Source organism: Triturus cristatus, chromosome 11, assembly GCF_964204655.1.
Source record: "Triturus cristatus chromosome 11, aTriCri1.1, whole genome shotgun sequence".
Taxonomy (NCBI): Eukaryota; Metazoa; Chordata; class Amphibia; order Caudata; family Salamandridae; genus Triturus; species Triturus cristatus.
In genome coordinates this window covers 201,875,644-201,887,836 of record NC_140594.1, presented here as the reverse complement: position 1 = coordinate 201,887,836, position 12,193 = coordinate 201,875,644, and positions in this window count along the sequence as shown.

Genomic DNA, 12,193 nt, shown 5'->3' with positions numbered 1-12,193 from the left:
TCACAAGGGAGGTTTTAGCCGCGCTGAGGCGGGGGAGGAGCCAGCAGGGAGAGCGGGTCAGCTGTTGTTAATGCCGAGGGTCAGGCGCTCCTGGGACTTGAAGTCCTCGCTTGACCACGCTCGCAGCCCTGCACACACCGCCGCCACAGAGGCTCAAACAGGAGTAGAAGAACACAGTCACAGCGCGCTTCCAGCAGCGCTACTTAAGAAACCAGATGCGAAGCGGGACCCGCGAAGCGGGTTCCGCGAGGAGTAGATGAAGGGAAGAGCCGCTCCAGCGTGCTCGAAGTCCAAAAAGCTCCCTCTTCAGTCTGCACAAAAGACAGGTAAGGAAACCAACAGGGAAACTGACGCGCTGGTTTTAGCCGCGCTGAGGCGGGGGAGGAGCCAGCAGGGAGAGCGGGTCAGCTGTTGTTAATGCCGAGGGTCAGGCGCTCCTGGGACTTGAAGTCCTCGCTTGACCACGCTCGCAGCCCTGCACACACCGCCGCCACAGAGGCTCAAACAGGAGTAGAAGAACACAGTCACAGCGCGCTTCCAGCAGCGCTACTTAAGAAACCAGATGCGAAGCGGGACCCGCGAAGCGGGTTCCGCGAGGAGTAGATGAAGGGAAGAGCCGCTCCAGCGTGCTCGAAGTCCAAAAAGCTCCCTCTTCAGTCTGCACAAAAGACAGGTAAGGAAACCAACAGGGAAACTGACGCGCTGGTTTTAGCCGCGCTGAGGCGGGGGAGGAGCCAGCAGGGAGAGCGGGTCAGCTGTTGTTAATGCCGAGGGTCAGGCGCTCCTGGGACTTGAAGTCCTCGCTTGACCACGCTCGCAGCCCTGCACACACCGCCGCCACAGAGGCTCAAACAGGAGTAGAAGAACACAGTCACAGCGCGCTTCCAGCAGCGCTACTTAAGAAACCAGATGCGAAGCGGGACCCGCGAAGCGGGTTCCGCGAGGAGTAGATGAAGGGAAGAGCCGCTCCAGCGTGCTCGAAGTCCAAAAAGCTCCCTCTTCAGTCTGCACAAAAGACAGGTAAGGAAATATGGTGCTCACTTATGTAAGTGTAGCACCCTGCACTAATCTAGACAACCCTTTTGGTGATTTTAGTGGTATTAGACAACCTTAAAAAGCTCTCTAAGTGGTAGGTGTGGAGAGCAGCCTTCAGGCTTAGTCTAGAAGGAGTGTAAAGCAACTTGTTTTACCAGAACATAATCTTATTGGTATAGATTAAGTGAAAAAGAACCACACATTGTATTAATAAAAATATGTATTTATTATAAGACACTCACTAACACATACAAATATCTCCTACTTGGAGATATACATAATGCACACAATACTTTGCAATAAAAACAGATAAGTAGCACGAATACACAATGGTCGCCAGGGGGAGACCAAACCATATACCAAAGTAGCAGGATACGAATCGCAACTCGAGTCAAGACTGTACCCAGAGGACGTAGAAATTCTGTGGACCCAAGGAACCACCCGAGGTAAGTATCCAGGAACCCCACGGAAACTGTGTGAACAGTGAGAACACGACCGCATGCTTAATTCAAGTTAATGGGTAAGTCGCAGTTGCAATTTTAAAGAAGGAGGACCCTTTCCAGTGGACCCTGAAGAAACCCAGTGGGAGGCAGAAGGTTGAAGAGCCAGCCCCACCCAGGCATTCCCTAGGAACCAGGATACCTAAACCAGGGAAGCCGTGTGCATAGGTGTTAAGTGGCGTCAGAAACCGCCGTCGAACTCAATGGAGGACTTCAGGAAGATGGCGCTCCTGGAGAAGGTGAAAGTGTCTGGTGGAACCCAAAGGCGGATTTAAGGTGAGGAGTACCTGCAAGCAGAGGGGACAGAGTCTATGCCACTCAGGAGTGACCAGGCGGCACGGAAGACGAATGCCCACTGCTGTGGGGTGTTGAAGGAGAGTTGACGGTGGCCTTGGAGCTGCAGCTGCGTGGACCAGGCAATGCTGAGGAAGACCAGGAACTGTTTACGAGCTGCCCCATGTCAGATGTCGGGAGCAGAGTGGTCTGTGTCCGTCAGGAGCACCAACAAGCCTTGGCAACTGCAAACAATGTGGAAAGCGAAAAAGGTGCAGTGTCGGGACGAGCAAGGTCCAAGGGACTCACCACATGCAGGGGAGTCACAGTAGGCCACGAGCAATCAGGGGTGCCCACTGAAGCCTAAGAAGACCCTCAAGAGGACCCACAGGCCAGAGGCACTAGAGTCGCGGGAGGACCTCGAGCAGCTCACCAAAGATGCAGGCCCACAGTGCACGAGGTGCGGGGAGGACGGAGATCTTGGTCACAGGAGATGCTTGAGGTGGAGGCTACTTGGGGCCCGAAGATCCCTGAGGAAGACAGCCAAAAAGCCTTTGCAACTGCAAGTCGATGCAGGGCACAGGGACTCTATTTCTGTGGCTCTGACGAGGGATACTGGCCTCAAACTCGGTGAGAAGACACTGCAGGCCTTGAGAGAGTTGAAGACCTGTGTTGCTGAGCCTTTCGTAATCTGTAGGAGTCCAGGAGCAGCAGACCGATTAACTTTGTTGTGGTGCCTGCAGATGCAGGGAAGTGACTCCTTCACTTCAAGGGAGATTCCTTCAGGTTGCTTGTATGTCCACAGGCCTTGGAAAATTCCTGTATGGAGCACAGGCACGGACGTTGCAGCAGACGAGCAGTTGCAGCCTTGGTGCCCAGAGCGAAGTCCAGCGAAGCTCACAGTGAACAGACAGTCGAAGATGAAGTGGTATCTTGATCTGAATCTTGTTCCACGACAAATTTAGGGACCCACCCACAGGTAAGCCCGCAAGTACCTTATGGAAAGGGTTGGGTTGATTCAGGGTTTCCTCCCAGAGGAGGGGCTGGACAATGTGGAGGATACTCCCATGTTCTTTGTTCAGTTTCGCACCAGAGTGGGAGTTTACGGCTCCCTGAGCTAGTTTGAACCGGACAATGCAAGGAGGGCACCAAATGTGTCCCTCAAGCAGACTTAGTGGTGCTGGCAAGTGCTCCCATTCTGTCCCAAAACACTAAACCCTGTCTGTGAGGTGGTTGCACCTCCCTGTGATAGGATATCTTTTGTTCTGCCTTCCCCTGCTCGAGCCTGGCTCAGCAGCAGAAGGGCAGAAACATGTCTCTGGTTGGCAGCAGCCCTAGCTTGCTGTCTGGTACTACAAGGCTGGTGTACTGGGAGCTCTGAGGGCCTTCCCGAGGAGCTTTACAGTGCATGGAATCATACCTCCCACACCGTTTATGGTGTGGGAGCATGATTCCAACATGTTTGATACCAAACATGACAGGATTCGTTACAGACGGTTTAGAGATGGTCATCGCGTAATGAGGCATGGCCCCTCTATATGTTATATGGCTGACTCACTTTTACCCCTGGAGAATGGACTCCGTGGGTTATAGTGGTGCCCCGCTCATGCAGGGACACCCTCACACTTAGAACCAAGCACCATGCCTTCAGGATTGAAAGGCCCGCCATAGGGGTGACTTACAGATTTTAAGTGTAGTGACCTCAGATATAGGGAACCTATATGTGATGTAAGTGGTGCTAGCACCAGCATACACGGGCTGCAATGGCAGGCCTGTAGTGACAGTTTGAGTGGTCTATCACTTGGCATAATACATGCTTCAGCCCATGGGGGACCACTGGTGTAACTATGCCCTGGGTACCTCAGTACCATATACTAGGGACTTATAAGGGTACACCAGTATCCAGTCTGGGATGTACCTAAGTACTTACCATAACTATTTTAGGGGAGAAAGCACAGAGACTGGGGTCCTCCTGATTATCATGACCCCAGTCAGACTAGTCAGAAACAGCATAATACAAGGCAAAAAGCGGGGGTAACCATGAAAGCAGATCCTTCTTTCCTACACTCAATCTCCTGCTCACTCACTAACACTCATTCTTACTTTCACTGTTCTATCACACATTCAGTGTCACTTACTAGCACTCTCATTCATAGTTTCACTCATTCATTCAGTCATTCCCATTCAAACTTGCATTCACTATTACTCACAGAAACTCTCACTCACTCCGAGTCAATTGCACTAGCTCACACATACTCTTACTCTCACATACTGACTCTTATTTATCATCACTCATTCACATACATGCTACTATGCACACCTACACTGTCCCTCACAGACACACCCTCAAGCACACATATTTCAAAGTATTTTTTACTCACCTGGCTGCCTGTGCAGGTCCTCTTTGAGTTCTTCTTGCCTCAAGCAACACTGGAGCATGAAACTGAAGCCTTAAACATGTACATTGGCAGGCTCAAGGTCTGTCTCTGTTGTTTTCGCCTCACCTTTCCCCAACTCCTTGGGAAAGTGTGGGATGACAGAATGGCATGCAGTTGGGTGCCCTGTAACCTATAATGCTATTATTCTTTATTGATATAATAAAAATGGGTCAAGGAGGGCAGAGCTCACATGCCTCAACTGCCATCATTTTTCAAACCCGGAATATACCATCTTTGCTTTAGTTACGTGTCTTGCCACTTTGACACTGACCAATATCACTGTGGGCATATTTACCAATGTGCTGCGTTGCCCTTGTACCACACAAGTGGGGCACAAGACCAAAGTAAGATTTATGAAGTCATGCAAGGTCACCTTGCATGGCTTGATAAATCTGGAGTATGGCAAAGCAGTGCAAATCACTGAGTTGCATTACTCTGCTCAAGGGAGGCGTTCCATCGGTGGAGCTAGGTGTTCCCACGCCATCCACCCATGGATTCTGGCGTATTCCCAGATTTACCATTACTGGTAGACCTGGGAATGCATCAAAAGGCTATTCCTCCCCAGGTGAGGCGTAACAAGGAGAAATATCTTTGTTTCTCCTCACTTTTTCCTCTTTCTATGTGTGCTGCATTCTGCAGCACGAATTGAAAGAAGAAAATGCCTCAGAGGATTGTTTTTGTGCAGGAAGGTGTCCCTTCCTGCACCAAAATAATCCTGCTAAGAAAGCAGGCATGGTGCAAGGGTGCATGCGTTTGTGCTAGGCAGCCAAGAGTGCGCAAGCGCAAAAGACAGGCATGAGCCGTATGGTGTTAAATATGGCGCATTCCTGCCCTTTCGCACGGTGCAGTAAGGTGGCTTGCTGTGCTGTGCAGAAAAACTGATAAATGTGTCCCCAGCTTTCCATGCAGTACTCTTTCTATAACCAGTATTTTCGTAACAGAAACAAGCATGATTACATCAGTATCAGCACAATTTGGGATAAAATACATAGCAGACTTGGGAGTAGATTTAAATACTACTTGTATCACATAAACTACTGAAGGGGTCTCACAACTGCCGCCAGACTTTCTTATATTTATGGGGGCAGCCCCAAGCTTTCTAAATTGATTCTTTGAATAGTACACACTAGTCCATCCAGTGGACTCTGTTTAAAATAGGTGGTGCAGTTGGGGTTGCCCAGTGTCTGCCTTTGTCCTTTTTGTCTATCATTGTTCTAAGGCCAACTGTGGTACACTCATCTCTCGGCCTCCAAAGTCATCAAAGTACGGCAGACCAAGGGGATTGGTTCACCGATCTCATCAGAATTATAGGAAAGGTATATAGGATTACTGTCTAATATTCATTGAGCATTCCCAAACAACATGGAAGAAGAACCCCACTGGCTCCTCACACCAAAAGCAATGGGGTGGAGAGATCTTGCTAGAGTCATTCAGGTGTGAAGTTTGAGGTGTGCAAGTAGTTTAGTTGTAGGAGTCACAATGTGGCAGGGATAACAATTGCACACTGGGCCATCCGAGTATGCCTACAGGCACTGCCTTCCAGAGGTCCCAACCATGCTACTCATTTGTGTCTAAACTCAGGGGCTTATTTACAAGTTAAAAGATGTGACGCACCCGCGGCGCAGTGTGCCTGCCCATATTTACAAGGCCACATAAAGTCACCTTTCGTGAATTTTCATTCTCTTGTAAAAATGGGCACCTTTCATGCATTACTCAGCGTGAAAAGGCCGTTCCATGGGTGTTGTTGTGGGTGTTCCAATGCAACATCCATGGAACCTGAAACATTCCCGGATTTACAAAGTGTCGTAAACCTGGGAACACGTCATAACCTTACGCCTCCCCAGGGGAGGTGTAGGAGTGGCGCAACAAGGAGAAATATTTGTATTTCTCCTCAATGTTTGCTCTTTCTATGTGTGCTGCATTCTGCAGCACACAAAGAAGGAGTAAAACACCATTAATGATTGTTATTGTGCAGGAATGTGACCCTTCCTGTACAACATTCATCCCTGCTACGCAGGCATCCTTGCACCATGGCGCAAGGGTGTCTCATTGGTGCACGGATGCTGTTTGTGCAAGGGCACAGGGAAGAAGGACAGCAATGCACCATATCTTGTAGGCACTGCACATTCCTGCCCTTTTATTTTGATCCACGGCTAAAAACATAGCAGGAAGGCTTACTGCGCTGCCGAGCATCAAAATAAAGTAAATGAGGTCTTCAGTGTGCAGGTATGGTGTGTTTATGACAAGTGATCTTTAAAATGCTGCTCCTGCCAATTGGACCAGGTGTCGCTTTTGCCTCTAGGTAATTATACTCGACAGGTTTCACTACTTTTGTTTAGTTGACAAACAGAGTGTGCCCTAACTCCGGGTACTTATAAAATTGTGTTTTGTGCTTGTTAAACTCAGCATAGAGCATCACAAAGGACTGAATCTGTATTCCCTGTCACACGTCTTCTAGCCTGGAGATCCTTAGTTTGCATTTCACAAATCCTGACAGCTGGGCACTGTATTTTAGGCAGTTTCCGCATCATAGAGGCGTAGTTTGCATTTCACAAATCCTGACAGCTGGGCACTGTATTATAGGCAGTTTCCGCATCATAGAGGCGTTTCCAGGATCGGCTTCCCCTGCAACTGAATCTATCAGTGTGTTGTGCCAGCACCTCAGGGAAATATTACGCACTTGTGGCAGGGATTGGGAAATAGGATCAGCCCAAGAAGATTAACCTCACCCATCAGCTCCAGCTTGAGCTAAAGACAGGGCCTTCCCACTCACAATACAGCCAATCATTCAACTTAAGGATCTGCAAGGACCAATAATAGAGGTCACTATAATCTGCCACCCCCATACTACCATCACATGCTGATTGTGTGCATTTTGAAAAGCAATGTGTTGGGCATGGTTATCCCAAATAAATGATCTAACAGTGCCTTGTAGGTCATCAAACCATCTCTGTGGAATTTCCAAAGGGAATTTTTGCAAATTATACAATATATCTGATAGAGACTGTTACTTGTAGATTCTTACCTTAAAATTAATTTCCCCAGGCATCAGTCTGGATCCAGAGATTTTTCTTTAGCAATACCCCTGCGTGTCAGTAGACTCTACGCCAGTCGTCGGCATCGTGTTCTCCGGGATGACGTTGCGGTGCCTTCTTAGACACAGCCCCTGCGCCCTGACGTCAGTGCTTTCTTTTTCCGCGCCAGCCTAGTGCAAATCTGGAGAGAGCTACTCCTTAGCCGTTTTTTGGCTAGCTTTTTTGGTGACTTTTGTCGACATCCTTTTTGAGTCTTGGACTCCTGTTGCGCGAGGGATGTCCCAACGTCAGACCAGCTTCAAGCCCTGCGGTTCCTGTCAAAAGAGGATGTCTGTGTCGGAACAACACCTCGTGTGCTTGTGGTGTCTGGAGCGCGACCACAGCCTGAAATCATCTCCGACTGTCGGGCCATGCACCCGAAGACTTTGCAGGAGCGGTCCCGAAAGTTGTTGGAGGCCCTGCAGTCGGCTCTGTGTCGTTCCCTGTCTCTTTTGAGAAGGAAGGTCATGAGGCCATTTGCAGAGCTTCCACTCCTTGTCGCACTCCAAGTCGTCGACGTCCTCGGGTAAGTCGAAGCACAAGAAGAAGGCGAAGAAGCACAAGTGCTCTTCACCTTCTACCCGTCAGTATGCTGACGCAATGCGGGACTCGGAGCATCGTCACTCGAAGGCTCTGTCTCTGGTGCCTGTTCCAGGGACGCCTCCGCGCCTCGCACACTTTCCGAGAGCTGGAGCATCCCCTGCCCAACTTCGACAATTTTACAAGGCCTTACACCTCATCTTTGGGCATCCTGACTCTGCTGGCGAGCCTTCGGGCGCAGCGGAGAGGGTCAGGGGTCCTGGGCCTTTGATGACGGCTCCGGCCACGGTGCTGCGGGCCCCCACGTATCCAGGCCTGGATCCGGATCAATGCCAGTCGATCTCACTCGACCTTCCCAGGCGCCGATCCCGATGACGACGCTCCCAGGGTCAGCTGTACTCCTGAACAACTTCGTCCCCATCCCTGAGTGTGACACAGAGCCGGAACGTCGTCGTAACCGACGCCGGCGGTTCTTTTGTTCTCCTGTTCATCCCTGGTGTTCCCTATCGACCAGATGATGGTGATGAGGACGTGAAGGGGTCGCTGGACCCTTTAACTGACAGCTGGAAGAACCGGACTGGCGAGAGGACCTTTGTGATGCCAGTGGTCTGGACACCTCTTCAGGCATTGGTTTGCTTTCTCCCTCTACCGTGGCTATGGAGGAAAGGGCGTCCTATGCTGTGGTGGTGAGAAGGGCGGCCGAGGTTCTTGGCCTTGAGCCCCCTTCAGTGACAGTCAGTACTAACCTCCTGACAGAGGTAATTCAGCCTGCGGCTTCCTCCTCTGAACCCCTATTGCCGGTCACTGAAGCCCTTACTGATGTCCTGCTGGGCACTTGGTCCAAGTGCAGCACAGGGGCTCCTGATGAGAGGACAATTGTCCACCGCCCGGCCCCGGGGGACCCAGTGTTCTTCACCCAATACCCTTCCCCTCAGAGGTCCAAGCCTCTTCTTCTAAGGGTGCATTCCATTCTGCTTTTCTCGATAGGGAATCCAAGAAGCTGGACCATCTTCGGAAGCAAGTGTTCTCTTCCTCCAGCTTGGCACTGCAGTCGGTGAATACCGCAGGCCTCTTGGGCTGCTACTCCCATACCAACAGCGATAGGGTCACGCAGGTGCTGCCTCAGTGCCGGGAGGAGGCCCAGGCCGTTCTCTCCCAGGCAGTTGCGGATGGGAGAGACGCTGCCAAATTCGCCATTCGGTGTGGACTGGATACCACTGACTCACTGGGCAGAATGATTGCCACATCGGTAGCCCTTAGACGCTACGCCTGGTTGAGGACATCTCGGGGGATGTCCAGTCAACCTTGATGGACATGCCCTTTGATGGCTGTCGTCTATTTGGCGACAAAGCGGACTCGGTGCTCGAGCACTTTAAAGACTCTCGAGCTACGGCCAGAACTTTGGGCCTCACTGCCCCTTACAGTCTACTCGTCTGCTTTTATCCCTTTCGTGGCTACCGAAGGGGTGCCCAACCACGTCCGGTCCAGTCTAGTCACCAGTTCACGCAAGCTGCCCAGCCTCTGCGTGGCCACTGACATGGGACCCAACATCCTCGTGGGTCTTAGAGCCAGCGGGCGGGCCAGACTACCATCTCCTCTCCCCAAATCCACCTAGTCCAATGTTCCAGACCCATCTTCAGCCAGTTGGAGGCACGATACGCCATCACCTCCTCCACTGGCAATCGTCGGATAGGTGGGTTCTGCAAATCGTCCGAAGGGGCTACTCCCTCCCCTTTGAGACTACCCCCCTACATTCTACTGTCCCAGCACCAGAAGTAGGTTGTGGTTGCTATTCCCGCTACTTTCTCTGCCCAAGAAGGACAAAGGCATGAGTCTTATTCTGGACGTACGTGCCCTCAACCGCTGCCTCCGGAAGTAGGAGTTCAAGATGCTCACTTTGGCTTAGGTCCTGTCTGGCCTTGACCCTGGAGACTGGATGGTGGGGTTGGACTTGCAGGACGCTTATTTCCACATTCCTGTCCTGCCAGCCCACAGACGCTATCTATGGTTTACGGTGGGCCACAAGCACTTTCAGCTAGCTGTGCTCCCCTTTGGCCTTACCAATGCCTCTCGGGTGTTCACAAAGGTGATGGTGTTGGTCGCTGCTCATCTGCGCAGATCAGGGGTTCCAGTATTCCCCTATCTAGACGACTAGCTGTTGAAGGCGGGCTCGCCCCAGGCTGTCATCTCCCACCTCCAGACTACGGTGGACCTCCTTCATAAGCTGGGGTTCACTATAAATGTGCCAAAGTCACACCTGACTCCTTCTCAGACGCTTGCTTCCATCCAATCTGTTCTGGACACAGTGATGTTTTGGGCCTATCATCACGAACGGCGATTCCTGGATATTCGGGCCATGATACCGATGTTTCAGCCTCTATTCTGGATTTTGGTGAGAATGACTCGGAGGCTACTGGGCCTCATGGCCTCCTACATCCTGCTGGTGGAAGATGCCAGGTGGCTTATGCGGATTCTGCAGTGGGACCTGAAGTTCCAGTGGGCGCAGCATCAAGGGAATCATTCCGACTATGTCCAGATCTTAGAGGGGACTGTGAGACAGCTGCAGTGGTGGTTAACGAACCAACATTGGGTCAGAGGCAGATCCCTCTCCCTTCACCCAACCAGATCTAATGGTATTGACGGATGCATCACTTCTGGGATGGGGCGGCTATCTGGGGAAGGCAGAGATCAGAGGCTTCTGGTGTCTAGCAGAGTCTGGGCTCCATATCAACCTGCTGGAGCTCCGGGCGATCAGACTGGCACTGAAGGCATTCCTTCCCTCTCTCAAAGGAAAAGTGTTTCAGGTGTTCACAGACAACACCATCGCCATGTGGTACTGCAACAAATAGGGTGGGATGAGGACGTGGACCCTTTGCCAGGAGGCTCTCTTTCTCTGGACATGGCTGAAACATCAGGGCATGACCCTGGTGGTTCAACACCTAGCAGGTTCTCTGAATGCCAGGGTGGGCAAACTCAGCCATCTGTTCTTGGTCAATCACGAACAGCATCTTAATTCGGAGGTGGTGCAAGGTTTCTTTCAGCAGTGCGGAGAACCTTGGTTAGATCTGTTCGCCACCGAAGAGAACGCGCAATGTCAGCAATATTGGCGTTAGTTTCCAAAACGACACTCGCTCGGCCGACGCTTTTCATCGCGAGTGGAAATGCGGCCTCCTGTGCGCCTTTCTGCCTGTACCACTTCTGCTCAGAGTGTTCAAGAAGATCAAGCACAACCGGGCCCAAGTTATCTTTGTGGCTCTGGATTGGGCATGAAGAGTCTGGTACCCCAAGCTTCTGAGCATGGCCATCAATTCTCCGATTAGACTGCCCCTTCTGGAGGATCTTTTGTCACAGCGGCAGGGGACGGTACTTCATCCGAACCTGTCTAGTCTCCACCTCCTTGCATGGAGATTGAGCGGCGACAGTTGACAGATTTCGACCTTCCACCTGAAGTCTGTAATGTCATCTTGGAAGCCAGGCGTCCCTCCACTAGATCGGTATACGCCTGTAGATGGAACAAGTTTATGGCATGGTGCACAGAAAAGGCTGTGGATCCCCTTTCTGCCCTCTTTCAGAGGTCCTTTTGTATATACTTTGGCCCAGCAGGGGTCTGCTCTGGGCACTCTCAAAGGTTATCTTGCAGCTATCTCTGCTTTTCTTCGATTGCCAGATCAACCATCCTTGTTCTAGTCCCATATTGTTAACAGATTCTACTAGGGACATTACTCATCTGTTTCCTCCATCTCCTTTCAAAATGTCCAAGTGGGACTTGAATCTTGTTCGTACATTTCTTATGTGTGCTCTATTCGAGCCTCTTCATAACTGTCCTCTCAGTCTCCTCACTCTAATGACTGCCTTCCTTGTTGCCATCACATCTGCTCATACGGTGAGTGAGCTTCATACTCTATCTTTCAAGCCCCCTTTTTCTCTGTGCATCCGGACAAAGTGGTGCTTAGAATGAGGCAATCTATCACCTTGCCCACCTTTTTCCCCACCTCCGCACCCTTTCAAGGAGGAGAGACTCCACTGTCTGGACCCTAAGCGTGCACTGTCATTCTATCTTGACTGCACAAAAGACTTGCGGGTGGATGATCAACTCTTTAATGGCTATGTGGGTGCAAAGAAAGGCGGGTCTGTTCAAAAACGTACCATCTCTTGAGGAGTTGTCCTTTGCATTAAGATCTGCTATGCTTTCGCAAAGAAGGATCCTCCAGTGGGGTTGTGTGCTCACTCCACTAGGGCTATGGCAGCAACCACTGAGTCCCACTCCTTGATATCGGCCAGGCAGCAAAGTGGGCATCTCTGCACAGGTTTACCAGACACTATTGCCTGGACT